Raw genomic sequence first — 12,139 nt, forward strand, 5'->3', positions numbered from 1 at the left:
CTCTGAGACTGACTTATTTATATCTATGGGAAGGCAGGGCTTGGTCCAGTTGTTATTTCTTGAAGTCGCTTTTACTTTCTTAAACTGATATTTTACAATAATGGAGAAAAACAAGATGACATCTGAAACACAGTGAATGTCATCAAAATCATGTAAACACTGTTTTAGTCTCCTGATTCCCTGCCTTCTGCCCTGGGCTCTCCACACTCTCCTCAGTTGTATGGACTAGAGTGAGAATAATGTAACAATTCTTTACCCTCTTGGAAGGCACACATTTTGGAGCTCCTCCATAAAAATTTTGTTCAGCACTACATTCAAGAGCAGCAGGCAGCTCTTACTCCAGGGGATCAAGAGATTCAGTTCTCCCCTTAACCAGCAAAGTTGGGACTTCTGAAAGGGCAGTCCAAAAGTGAGAAGAATTCCTGGTGAATGGAGCTGAAAAAGTATTTGCTTTTGTCGAATCACTGGCATGAGTGTGCTCAACAGGTTTAAAGTATGGCACAAGGGCTTTTAGAGCACTTGTTTTTAGAGCACTTAGCCTGCAAGAAAGTAAGATTGAGCTAATGAGTATCCATAACGTGTAAATAAAAAGGAAAAAAAGAAGTTAAAGAATTAAGCCCAAGAAGTTGCATCAAGAAATTTCAGCAAGAAAAAGAAAGTGGCATAAAAATGACATGATAAAAGAAATTATAAGAAACTGCAGGGATAAGGCCAGTTGCATATTTATCTATTTGTGATGATGGTTCTTTTGCATTTATAAATCCCTTTGTGGGCATGGGGTTGTGGCTCAGTGGTAGAGCACTTGCCTCATATGCGTGAGGCACTGGATTTGCTTCTCAGCACCACAAATAGATAAATGAATAAAATAAAGGTCCATCAACAACTAAAACTATATAGAATGAATGAATGAATGAATCCCTTTGTGGTCTTAGTTTTAATGCTGGGAATTTAAACATTTAAACTTCCCCAAAGTCTGTTTTGTTTTGAACTATGTGATTTTATTTTATTTTTATTTATTTATTTATTTTAAGAAGTAAGCCTTTATTTCTTTGTTTTGCATATAAAGCTGAGTTGTTGCTTTTTGGTGATTAGTCAAAGAGACCAAATCCCATATCCTCATCCGACTCCTCCGACTCTTCCTTGGCTTCAACCTTGGCTGGGGCCGCAGCAGTAGTAGCAGCAGCCACTGGGGCAGCAGCCACAAATGCAGATGGATCAGCCAAGAAGGCCTTGACCTTCTCAGCAAGTGGGAAGGTGTACTCAGTCTCCACAGACAAAGCCAGGACCCTCTTGTACCCATTGATGATAGAATGGGGTACTGATAACAACAGTTGGATAACCAATCTGCAAACACTAGCAACATTGCGGACACCTTCCAGGAAGCGAGAATGCAGAGTCTCCTCTGTGATGTCAAGCACTTCAGGGTTGTAGATGCTGCCATTGTCAAACACTTGCTGAATGATCAGCCCAAAGGAAAAGCGGGATATATATGTTCAGCATGTTCAGCAGGGTAGCTTCGCTGCCTCCCACTTTGTCTCCAGTCTTTATCAGCTACACATCACTCAGGATTTCAATGGTGCCCCTAGAGATTTTAGTGGTAATGCCTAAAGCCTGGAAGAAGGAAGTCTTCTCGGGCCCCAGACCAGTGTTCTGGGCTGGTACGGTGACTTCACATGGTGCAATGGCACCAGCACGGGCAGCAGCTGGAACCTTATTGGCCAGCAGCATGTCCCTGATCTCGGTGAGGTCCTCCTTGGTGAACACAAAGCCCACATTCCCTCTGATATGAGGCAACAGTTTCTCTAGAGCTGGGTTGTTTTCCAGATGCCCTCGAATGGCCTTGCGCATCATAGTGTTTTTGCCCATCAACACCACAGCCTTCCCCCGGAGGGACATTCGGATCTGCTGCATCTGCTTGGAGCCCACATTGTCTGCTCCCACAATGAAGCATTTTGGATAGTCATCCAAAAGTTGGATGATCTTAAGGAAGTAGTTGGATTTCCAGGTCGCCCTGTCTTCCCTGGGCATCACGACGGTACGTCAGGGATTGCCACGCAGGGTTTAAAGACGATGTCACTCTCACGAGGATGCCTGGCGAGAAAGGGTGAACTATGTGATTTTAAACACAATTTTAAAAACTATACATTTGAGATTTTCTATTTCTAAAAATTTATCTATTTTTTGTGTATTTCTCCATTTGAACATGTAATATGGGCTTGAATTTTGCATAGGAGCAATTTATATTTATTTAGTACTTCTGCCTGATCAGTTAATCTGATAGATCACTTTAGCCAAAAACTCAGAATACTGTTGATGTTATAATAGTGATTTTTCCTCTTCACAATAACCTATTTTACTCATCAGGTAAATGACTTAGTAACAGGAATTGGGGCCGTGTTTAGGAGGTCAGCAGATGTGGACAGTATCTTTTGGCAGTTTGTATTCTTCTCTTGTACTTAGAATGGGGTTCTGGAGGAGTATGGTGATTCTTGGCCTCCTGGGTAACAGCACATATTTTGCTGCTTTTGGAAATGTGATTGGTACCATAATAAAGTCTTCAGGCCTCCCTTACACCTCTTGGTGTCCTAGTGGGCATCATTCACATCCTGGAAACAGGAAGCAGGAAATAATTTTTGTGCCCATTCAATAGATGACCCAGCCTCTGTTTTTTTTTTTTTTTTTTTTTTTATTACGAGCAGACATTTAGAAGGATAAAAAGAGAAGGGGAGAAAGGGAAATGTAGAGATTGTCTCATTATAATGATAATAATGCAATGTATGAGGTGCTAATGAGGAAAAAGGGGAGATGAAAATCAGACACAGAGCATGAGAAGATAATTGAGAATAGATAACTTTGAAAATCTTTCAGGGACTGTGTGAAAGGATAGGAAGGATCAAACTGCCAGGCTGAGCCTTTTCTCTTCAGCAAATTGGATACGTACACTGAATAAAACTTGACATGGGGAAAACTCTTTAAGAAAGATTTATAATAACTGTTATTCAGCAAACATCTTTGATTATCTGTTATTGTCCAGGCATGATTCTAGGTATTTGGGCTATAACAGGGAACAAAATAGGCCAAAAAAAAAAAAAAAAATCCTTGCCTTTATAAAACAAAACAATTTAGTGCAAAGAAACAGAAAATTTTAAAAAAATAAAATATATTATTTAGAGACTGTAGGTTCTAAGTAATAAAAACATAATTAAGGAAAAGGAGTGGCTCTGATCCAATCAGAGATGGCCCCAGGGACAGAGTTGCAGGATATGAACAGGCCCCCCAGAGCCCACCCTTGGGGCTGCACTGGCAGCGTGAGCTGCATAGAATCACATACTATGTCTACAATTAGCCCTGCACAGTTCCAGTTCCATTGTTTTCTTTTTCCTTTGGACTTGGGTACTAAACTTAAGAGCTCTCTACCACTAAGCATTATCCCAGACTTCTTTAAATTTTTATTTTGAGACAGGATCTTGTTATGTTGCCCAGGCTGGCCTCGAACTTGTCTCCACCTCCTGGGTCTAGTTGCTGGGTTTACAGGTGTGCTTCATGATGCTGTCTCCATTGTTTTCTTTCATCACAAAGAATAAATTTTGCATTACAAATAAGATAATCAGATTTGAAATGTACCATCTTAAAAACAGTGTGATATTACTTATTCCAACTAAGTAAATAGAGGGGGGAAATGAGCATAGGAAGAAGAAAGAGATGAGCTAATTGATTGGAGTTTTTGAGAAGAGATGTTAGTGGGAAACCCTTGATTATCTAGAAGGTTTTTGGAAAGTGGAACATTTACCTCTTAAGCCAATGTTTTAGTCCTTCTGAAATGGAATCCTTGAATCCCTGCTTCTTAAACGCAGACAAATGAACACATCTTAATTATAATATAATGGTTACCTTAGGTTTATTGTAAAGTTTTGAAGGCCTGTTTGTCCCTATTTTTATAGCTTTGGGCTTCTTTGCTTTTTAAGTTTGTCTTTTAAGTGACTATTTCTTAAAAATTTTTAAAGCCTTTCCAGTGTCATCTGTTAGTCTCTTTCTGCAGTGCCAACTGTCTGTAGGGTCTCCTCCTCTCACAATTTATGTTTGCTGATTATTAAGCCACCTCCCATTGGGTGTCCCAGGTACTGTGGGAAACACAGAAGAGCAGAGGGTGAGCCTTGAGTCTGTAATTAGCATGCCAGGACACATGGACAAGCCATTTAACCTCACAGTCTTCTCCATCTGTTACCATGGAATAAAGGCCCACAGGCTCATAACTCAAAGAGGAAATGAGATGTTTTGAAAACATTTTGCAATGTATAAAATATTCCGAAAAAAAAAAGAAAATCTGCAAATTTAACCCACTAATAGTTCCTTCCACACACTAGCCTTAGGGTTCTCTGCTCTTTGATTTTGCCTCTTTTACCAAGTCCTGTTTCTCCCTGAGAGAATTAGAGTTCCTTGTAAATCACTAGATGTGCTCTTTGGGGTGACTGATCCTATTTGACAATCCCAGATCCTTACTAGGTGGCATGCCGTGGAAGAACAACAGTATGCACTTCATTTTCTGACATGTATTATTGCCTACCACCACATCCCTCCTTATGAGATGTGAACTATTGATGAATGAGTGCAAGAGGGAGAGTGTCAGGGATCATTTCCCTTCCAGAGGTACCTGTACCTCACACGGTGTGTATTGGCCTCTAGTCCACAGGAGCTGAGCTTTGGGAAGAAGAAAGTAGTGTTGGTCACTGTAGACAGTTGGCACTTCATTAATGATAAATTATGAAAAGATAGTTCAGTCACTCTTAGTTTGTGCTAATAGGCAATAAGCATGATAAAGACACAGGCTTCTTGGTTCATGTGATTTTGTGACTAAAAGGACATTATTTCTAATCTTTTGAGATCATGGTTTGTCTATAAAATGGACTTGAGAGCAAATCAAGGAAAAGCCTTTGAACTGAATGACCAACTCCTTTGGTCATTTGACCTTCACCACTTAGGAGCTACAGGGTCTTAGACATTTTTGCTGCCTCTTAATAACTTACTTTTTCTGAACTCAAGCTTTTAAAGGGGTTTATTGATCTACCAAAGCCTCCAAGTAAAAGTGTGGTACTCCACCACTAGAGGGCACCGCTGCCTTGGTCACATGATCTGAACCTACAAGTTGCTTAATTTAAAGTTTCCTTCAATACTACACAGACTCATACTTAAAATTCATACTCTTCTTTTTAAAAATAATTTGTTTATTTATTTACTGCACTGGGGATTGAACATATGGGTGCTGTACCAGAGCTGCATCTCTGGCCCTTTTAACTTTATTTTTTCATTTTAAGACAGCGTCTCACTAGGTTACCCAGGCTGTCCTGGAACTTGCAATCTTCCTGCTTCAGCCTCCCAAGTAGGTGGGATTACAGGCATGTGCCATCACACCTGGCTTCTCATTTACTTCATGTGTAAATATACACACACATATTCAAAATATGGATGTACTTAAATCATTAAATGACTTTTTAAAAACACTTAAATTAACTTTAAAAAACAATGGTTTAACATAATCCCCCCCCCATCATTATCTTAATTTCTACCAAGTTAGTCTGAGTCCTGGAGTAAAATTCTGGCCCAAAGCTTTGTGTTTTGTCATCAGCCTTCAGGTTAGCTCAGCGTCATTAACAGGAGAGATACTTATGGGAAAGTATTCAACTTTCCTTCTTCCTTTTTCTGTAGAAGGTAAAGAGCTAAATAAATGTTTATAAACTGTCACAATGCCACTAAGAATACAAAGCCCTTTTGTCTCTTTGCATTCAATCCTAAAGAAGTTCTTTTTCCATCGCCTGAGTAGAGAGAGAAAGCAGCAGCCTCTTTTGTATTTTTTTCAAGGGAGAAACTTTTTTTTTTTTTTGCACCAAGGCACAAAGATGTATGTAAGGTATGGGAATTTGATATGTATTCACATTTTTTCTTGTCTTTTTTTTTTCTTTTTTTTTGGCAGTACAGTGATTGAACTGAGCTACATCCCCAGCTCTTTTGAGTTTTTTTCCTGTATCCAGGCAGAGTCTTTTTTTTTTTTAACATATTTTTAGTTCTTGATGGACCTTTATTTTATTTGTTTATGCTAAGAATCAAACCCAGTGATTCACACATAGTAGGCAAGTGCTCTACCACTGAGCCACAACCCCAGCCCCCAGACAGAATCTTGATGAATTGTCTAGCTGGCTATAAACTTGTGATCTTCTTGCCTCAGTCTCCAGAATTGCTGAAATTATAGTCATGCACCAGTGCACCCAGCTGTACATTTCTGATTTTTTAAAAGTATAAATTCCTAGAAGTGAAATTTACTGGGTCAATTTTAAAAATATTGTATGATTATAATATTTTTGGTACTGTGGCTCAAACCTATAGTCTCATGTATGCTAGGCATGCACTCTACTACTGTGCTATATCCCAGCTCCAGCATTTTTAAAGTAGAGGATATATTGATCAATGTTTCCCCATACACATTGCCATCATAGTGAAATATAATAAGAAATGGTTCACTGGGCTTGGTGACACATGTCTGTAGTCCCAGATGCTTAGTACCAGCCTGAGAGACATAGTGAAACCCTGTCTCAAAAAAAAAAAAAAAAAAAAGTTTAGTAGTCAGATAAAATTTTCTTTGTTGCATACTTGTCCTGTTTTTGGAAATCTATGAAGCATATATGCATTGTAAGACTCAGAGAAGTTTAGAAGTAATTTATTTAATTTGGTGTTTCAATTTTCTTTGCTTAATTAAATAATCCTTTTTAAAGAGTAACATCTAATAATATTTTACGGAAATGGGATTGTGTTTTGGAAGATGGTGGTGGTAACGGTGGGGTAGACGTGGAGTTTTTAAGAAATGCTCTAAATGTAAGGATTTCTTCTGAAAATAAGTTGTGTGTGTGTGATCTTAGATGTGGAGAACAGAATCATGGTAGCAAATTGGAAGTACATAGCAGAATAATTGGATAGACTGAAAAAACAGACCCCAGGTGAAACTTCTAGGAATTCCACAAAACCGGTCTGCCAGGGGAGCTGCAACCTCTGCCGCCATCTTGAAGCTTCCGCCAGAACTGCTCTGCCAAGATGGGAAACCACTGAGTTCACAATTGTGTGTCTCTACACTACAGGAAGTGGGGCTGGGAGTTTGTTTTCAATCCTATTTTAGGAAGGATGGATTTACACTATGGTGAACTATCAAATATGGAGAGAATGTTTAAAAGACTTTGGGCAGCCACACTTGGCAGACATCCAAGAAGACAGAATTGTGTAATGTGAATGCCTCAGGATGTAGGTCAGAAAACTGGGGTATAGCCCTGGCCTTGCCACTTAGCAGAAACATGACCTTGGGCAAATCTATTTTCAAAGTATTATGTCCCCACCTCTAAAGAGGACATAATACAGAATTCCTATTGACGTAATTCACTGATTTGGAGTAAAGATAAGTCCAAGTAATAGGTGTAACATACCCGGAAAAACTATAAAGTATTGAATGGAATAAGTAAAAGATATTTTCCACATCTTAGGTTTGTATCTAGACCAGTGGTTGGCAAACTTTTTCTGTAAAGGGCCAGATAGTAAATATTTTTTGGCTTTGTAGGCCACATGATCTGTTTCATACCTACTCAATTCTGCAAAAGCAGCCATAGAAAATATGTGAATGAATGGCAGGACTGTGTTCCAATAAAACTTTATGGGCATTGAAATTTGAGTTTCATATAATTTTCACATCATGGAATATTATTTTTATGATTTTTCAAGCCATTTTTAAAAAGGGAAAAACATACTCAGATTGTGGACCATACAAAAAATAAATCCAGCTGGATGGCTGGATTCACCCTATCAGCTATAGTTTGTTGACCCATGTGCTGCATCATTAAACTTAAAATATTTTAAAATGTTGAGTTATTTTTGCTTTAATGTAGTATCACATAAATTTGGAGATTTATCTGATGACATTGTCTAAATGGAGAATGTACAGTCTTTATCGCTGTTTGGATTGCCCTTCATTGTAGCTTCCTCTTTGATGGTAGAATTAAATTAGCTTAGTGGTCATGTGTGAAAACATGGTCTCCACTTTTGTGAGAGCACTCTGTGAAGGATAAGTTTACTACACAGCCCTTAGCTTCTTAGAACCTCCATGATGTCTCCCTGTCATCTTCTTTGTCTTTGGTTTTGGGAAAGGGATGGGGCAATCGTGTACTTTTATGGGAAATACCATAGTCCTGTTCCCATATCCATGCCCACAACGCCTGCTTCTTAAAACCACTCCATTTCCTCCTTTGGAATATTCTGTATTTAAGTGGGCACTTTAATTTTTTTTTTTTTTTTTTTTGTGTGTGTGTGTGTGTTTTTTGCCGGAATTTGAACCCAGGGCCTTGTATATGTTAGACAAATGCTTTACCACTGAGCTATACCCCAGCACTATTCTTTATTGAGGCTTACAATTTTGCTGCCTTATGGACAATTTTTTTTTTCCAAGAGAACTTTTGCTGTTGTAATCTCATTATCTCTATTAGAAAACCAGAGCCAGAGTATTTTCCTTGTTCCCAAGTCCCATAGAGTTTCCTTCAGTCAACAGAAACCTAAGATAAGGTTTAAAAATAAGTTGGTGAAAGAAATAGTGAGTGGTATGAAGCAGCTATGGTGATGTCGTGGTTTAGAATTCCATGGTTCTCCGGCACCCATGCTTCCTGTCTTTTAAATGTGTCCTCCTTTTTCCCTTCTAGGCACCAATAGAATAGTATGTAATATATTTACCATTGACTTTGGGCACACTGGTAGAGAACAAAGAGGGTGGCAAATGAAATGGGGCAGCATGGGAGTGCAGGGGCCAGGAGTGGTCCCAGACAGAGGAGGGGAGGTGGAGAGTTTGCCTTCCCAGGTGCACCTGCTTCTTGCAGAAACAGGAGAAGCTGACAGGTCTCTGGAGGACAGGGCTTCTCATTAGTATATGTATGTTCACAGGAGCTTTACCTTCTGAGCTGCTGCCATATAGACCAACTCTGGGGCTTATTGATTCAAAGAAACTATATTTAATTTTGCTTTGCATGTATCCCTTTTATTTGGGCTTTACTAAATATAGCTGGGTGGGAGGGAGGAAGGGGGAAATTGTGTAGAGCAGAAGTTAAAACTCGCCAGTGCTTTGGCAGCTTTGGGACAGAAAAATAAAACTTTAAACTTGCTTTCTATTTTGAGGCCATCACAAGATGTTTTGTGCTTACGTTCATTCTTAAGTCATAAACAGGGGGAGGAGGGGCTGGGAATTAAGCTATTTCTTGAAAAATATTAATTTGGAATTGAGTTAAAATTGGAAAGAAGGAGGAGGAAATAAAACACTGGACTCAGCCCATTTGTAAGCAGAGTAATACCTCATGGGTGTAGAAGAGACTTGTAAATGTCCTTCCAGTTTGGGGGCCTCTGCTCCTTGACATAGGACACCATTGTCTCAGAGTAGAGAGCAAGGATGTGTGCTGAGAAGTTGGCAAGGAGAGCCTGTCAGTGAATTTTGACACAGGTCTGCCTCTTGAGTCTGTGATCTGAGTCAACATGGGCTTCTGACTAATAGGCAGGAGCTGTCATACTATGAGCTGTTTTATCGTAACATAATTATCACATACAAGATGCAGTCATTATCTATTTTTAGGAATCTTCCTTCTGAGAATTATGGTGAATATGGTCTCCAGAAAACTTTCCAATCCTATGAAGCAAGCTCTCTTTCCAAGATAGAATTCCTTCCTGGCAACCTGCTAGTGCTTTGCAGGTCATTCCCTCCATCTCTCCCTCAAGATTTTCCCCCCTTTGTTAAGTAGCAAGAGTGCTTTCCCCAGGCGACAGCCTTGAGCTTCTCCCTCGGGTCCCACTTGTCCCACAGTTCCTATTTGTGGCTCTGCACAAAATAGTCAGGCTCTCTTCTGATTTATTCAGGTGCGGAAACAGTAGCAGAAGTTGTGAATGTGTGTAAGGAAACCTCACCTGGCCCCTTTCGTATCCAGAAAGTCCATATTTAGGACACTTTGTAACCCTGCCTTCCTAAGCATAGCCCTGATGATGTCACATTCCTGCTCTTTTAAGCCTTCCATTCTCCTGTACGTAGATGAGAGACTGAAAGAAAATGTGCTGAAATAAGAGAACCAGTTTCTTAAAAATGATGAGCTTCCTGGTGAGACCTTATTTCTTTGTTTTGTTTTTTTGTTGTTGCTGTTGTTGTTTTTAAGTCTTTTTCAGTTATATAGTGAACATACAATTTTTAAGAAATGTGTTAATTTATTATAAAAAGTCCTGTTAAAAAATCCTTCACAGGCTCCCAGTTGCTGATTATAAATTCTCCCTCTGACATTCTATGTTATTTGTTGTTGTTGTTGTTTGATTGTTTGTTTTTTGACCATGCTGTTTTTATTTTTTGAGATGGGGTCTTGCTGTGCTGTCCAAGCTGGTTCTTAAACTGCTGGGCTCAAGGGATCCTCCTGCCTAAGCCTCCTGAGTAGCTGGGACTATCAACAAATACCACTGTGCCTGGCCTCCCTCCGACATCCAAGGTCTTTTCAGTATTGCTCTAGCCTCTCTGACATCACCTTCTCTCCGTCCTAAGCTCCTGTTGTCAGATACAGTTGCTGCTTTGCCTGCATGTGCCTCTTCTTCACCTGGCAGGTTTTTTTAATTTTCCAAACTGACTTCGCCTTCTCTGGGAAGTATTTTTTCATCACAAACTCCTTCAAAAAGACTTGGAAATACATGCCTGTGTACGTATACACACGTAAACAACCAAAAACTCAAATAAATAAATAGAAAACAAAATCCTCAGTCCTACTTCCTAGAGATAACTGCTGTTAAAATTCAGATTTACCTCCGTTCTGCAGCTGTGAGTGGTCTAGTTATCTTGGACGTCTGTTATAAACTGCAGTCTGTATGATGTTGTCATTACTCATTCTTGCCTTATTTCCATTCTTGAATTTGAGTTCCTTTTCTGTAAGTACAGCCCTAAGAGTGACTTTTCATCTTTACAGCTGCTACATAGTAACATAGTAATGTTCACATAATAAGCAGTCCAAAGTCACCTGTTAAATCAAAAGAGGGAGGTAAGATAAGCATGTCACTTAGACACAAATCATAGATAGTAACAAACAAAAAAATGATGGTTGCATTATGAATGTAATACTGAGTATATCTGTGAACACTGAGTCACAGGAGAATACAAAACTTTTAATAATAGAGATGTGTCTGGAATGGTTAGGTGATGAGGGACCTACCACGGTAAGGCAGTTTTGATACTTCACATGAAAGAGATTCATTCTTTGGAAGGAAGAAGGAAAGGAAGGAAAATGATGTGACTAGGTGTAAAATGGAGAGATATCTGTGCAGGATCATTGATTCTCAACCCTAACTTATCTTTGAATCACTGGAGGATCTTAAAAAAAAAAAAGAATACCAGTGCCTGGGCTCAATCCCAGACCAGTTCAACTAGAATCTCAGGAGGTAAGCTTAGCTATTTAAAAGGGGCTGGGGGGATGTATTCAGGTGTTTCTAATGTGTATCCAGGCTTTAGAACCATAACGTACTCAGAGAAATTTTCTACAAACAAAACTTCTAAAAACAAAACTACTATAACAAAAGTAAATGTTTTGCTATAACATTGATGGAGAAACCAGGGGATTGGTTTCCCCTGAGGATGGGAGGCTTTTGGTAGGGGTAAGAATAGTTGGTGAAGATTGTTCTCTGTGTTATGTACTTTAAAGCACTGGATGAAATTCATTTGTTAGCTGTTGTTAAGAAAATAGCCCTTGTATATCTTAAACTGCCCAGACATTCCACTATCTCAGACTGCTTTCTCCTGGGGCAGTAGCTGAAGTAGAAGCAGTCAGTAGGAGTTATCACACACACTCTATTATATTTAACTTCTCTGGAGATTTGACCCATATTCAAATACTGTCAAAACATGCTTTATCTCTGGTATGATACATCCCACATTTATGCCTCAATCTAGTATACACGCATGCACGTCCAATGCCAACAAAACAAACACATATTTTTCTTCATGCAAACATTTGTAGTACCCCAAAGCAGTGTATCTATAGCAGTTTATCACATGGAAAAGAGAATCCTAGTGCCTTGCTCTAGCTGTCAAGTAGCCATGCACCCTAGAATA

The 12,139-nt window shown here is 39.2% G+C and overlaps 1 pseudogene; it reads right to left on the reverse strand.

Moving 5' to 3' along the window:
- Positions 1–1,038: 1,038 nt before the first annotated feature.
- LOC113183111 (large ribosomal subunit protein uL10 pseudogene) lies at positions 1,039–2,096 on the reverse strand (annotated as a pseudogene).
- Between the last annotated feature and the right edge of the window lie 10,043 nt (positions 2,097–12,139).

Source organism: Urocitellus parryii, chromosome 2, assembly GCF_045843805.1.
Source record: "Urocitellus parryii isolate mUroPar1 chromosome 2, mUroPar1.hap1, whole genome shotgun sequence".
In the NCBI taxonomy this organism is placed as follows: Eukaryota; Metazoa; Chordata; class Mammalia; order Rodentia; family Sciuridae; genus Urocitellus; species Urocitellus parryii.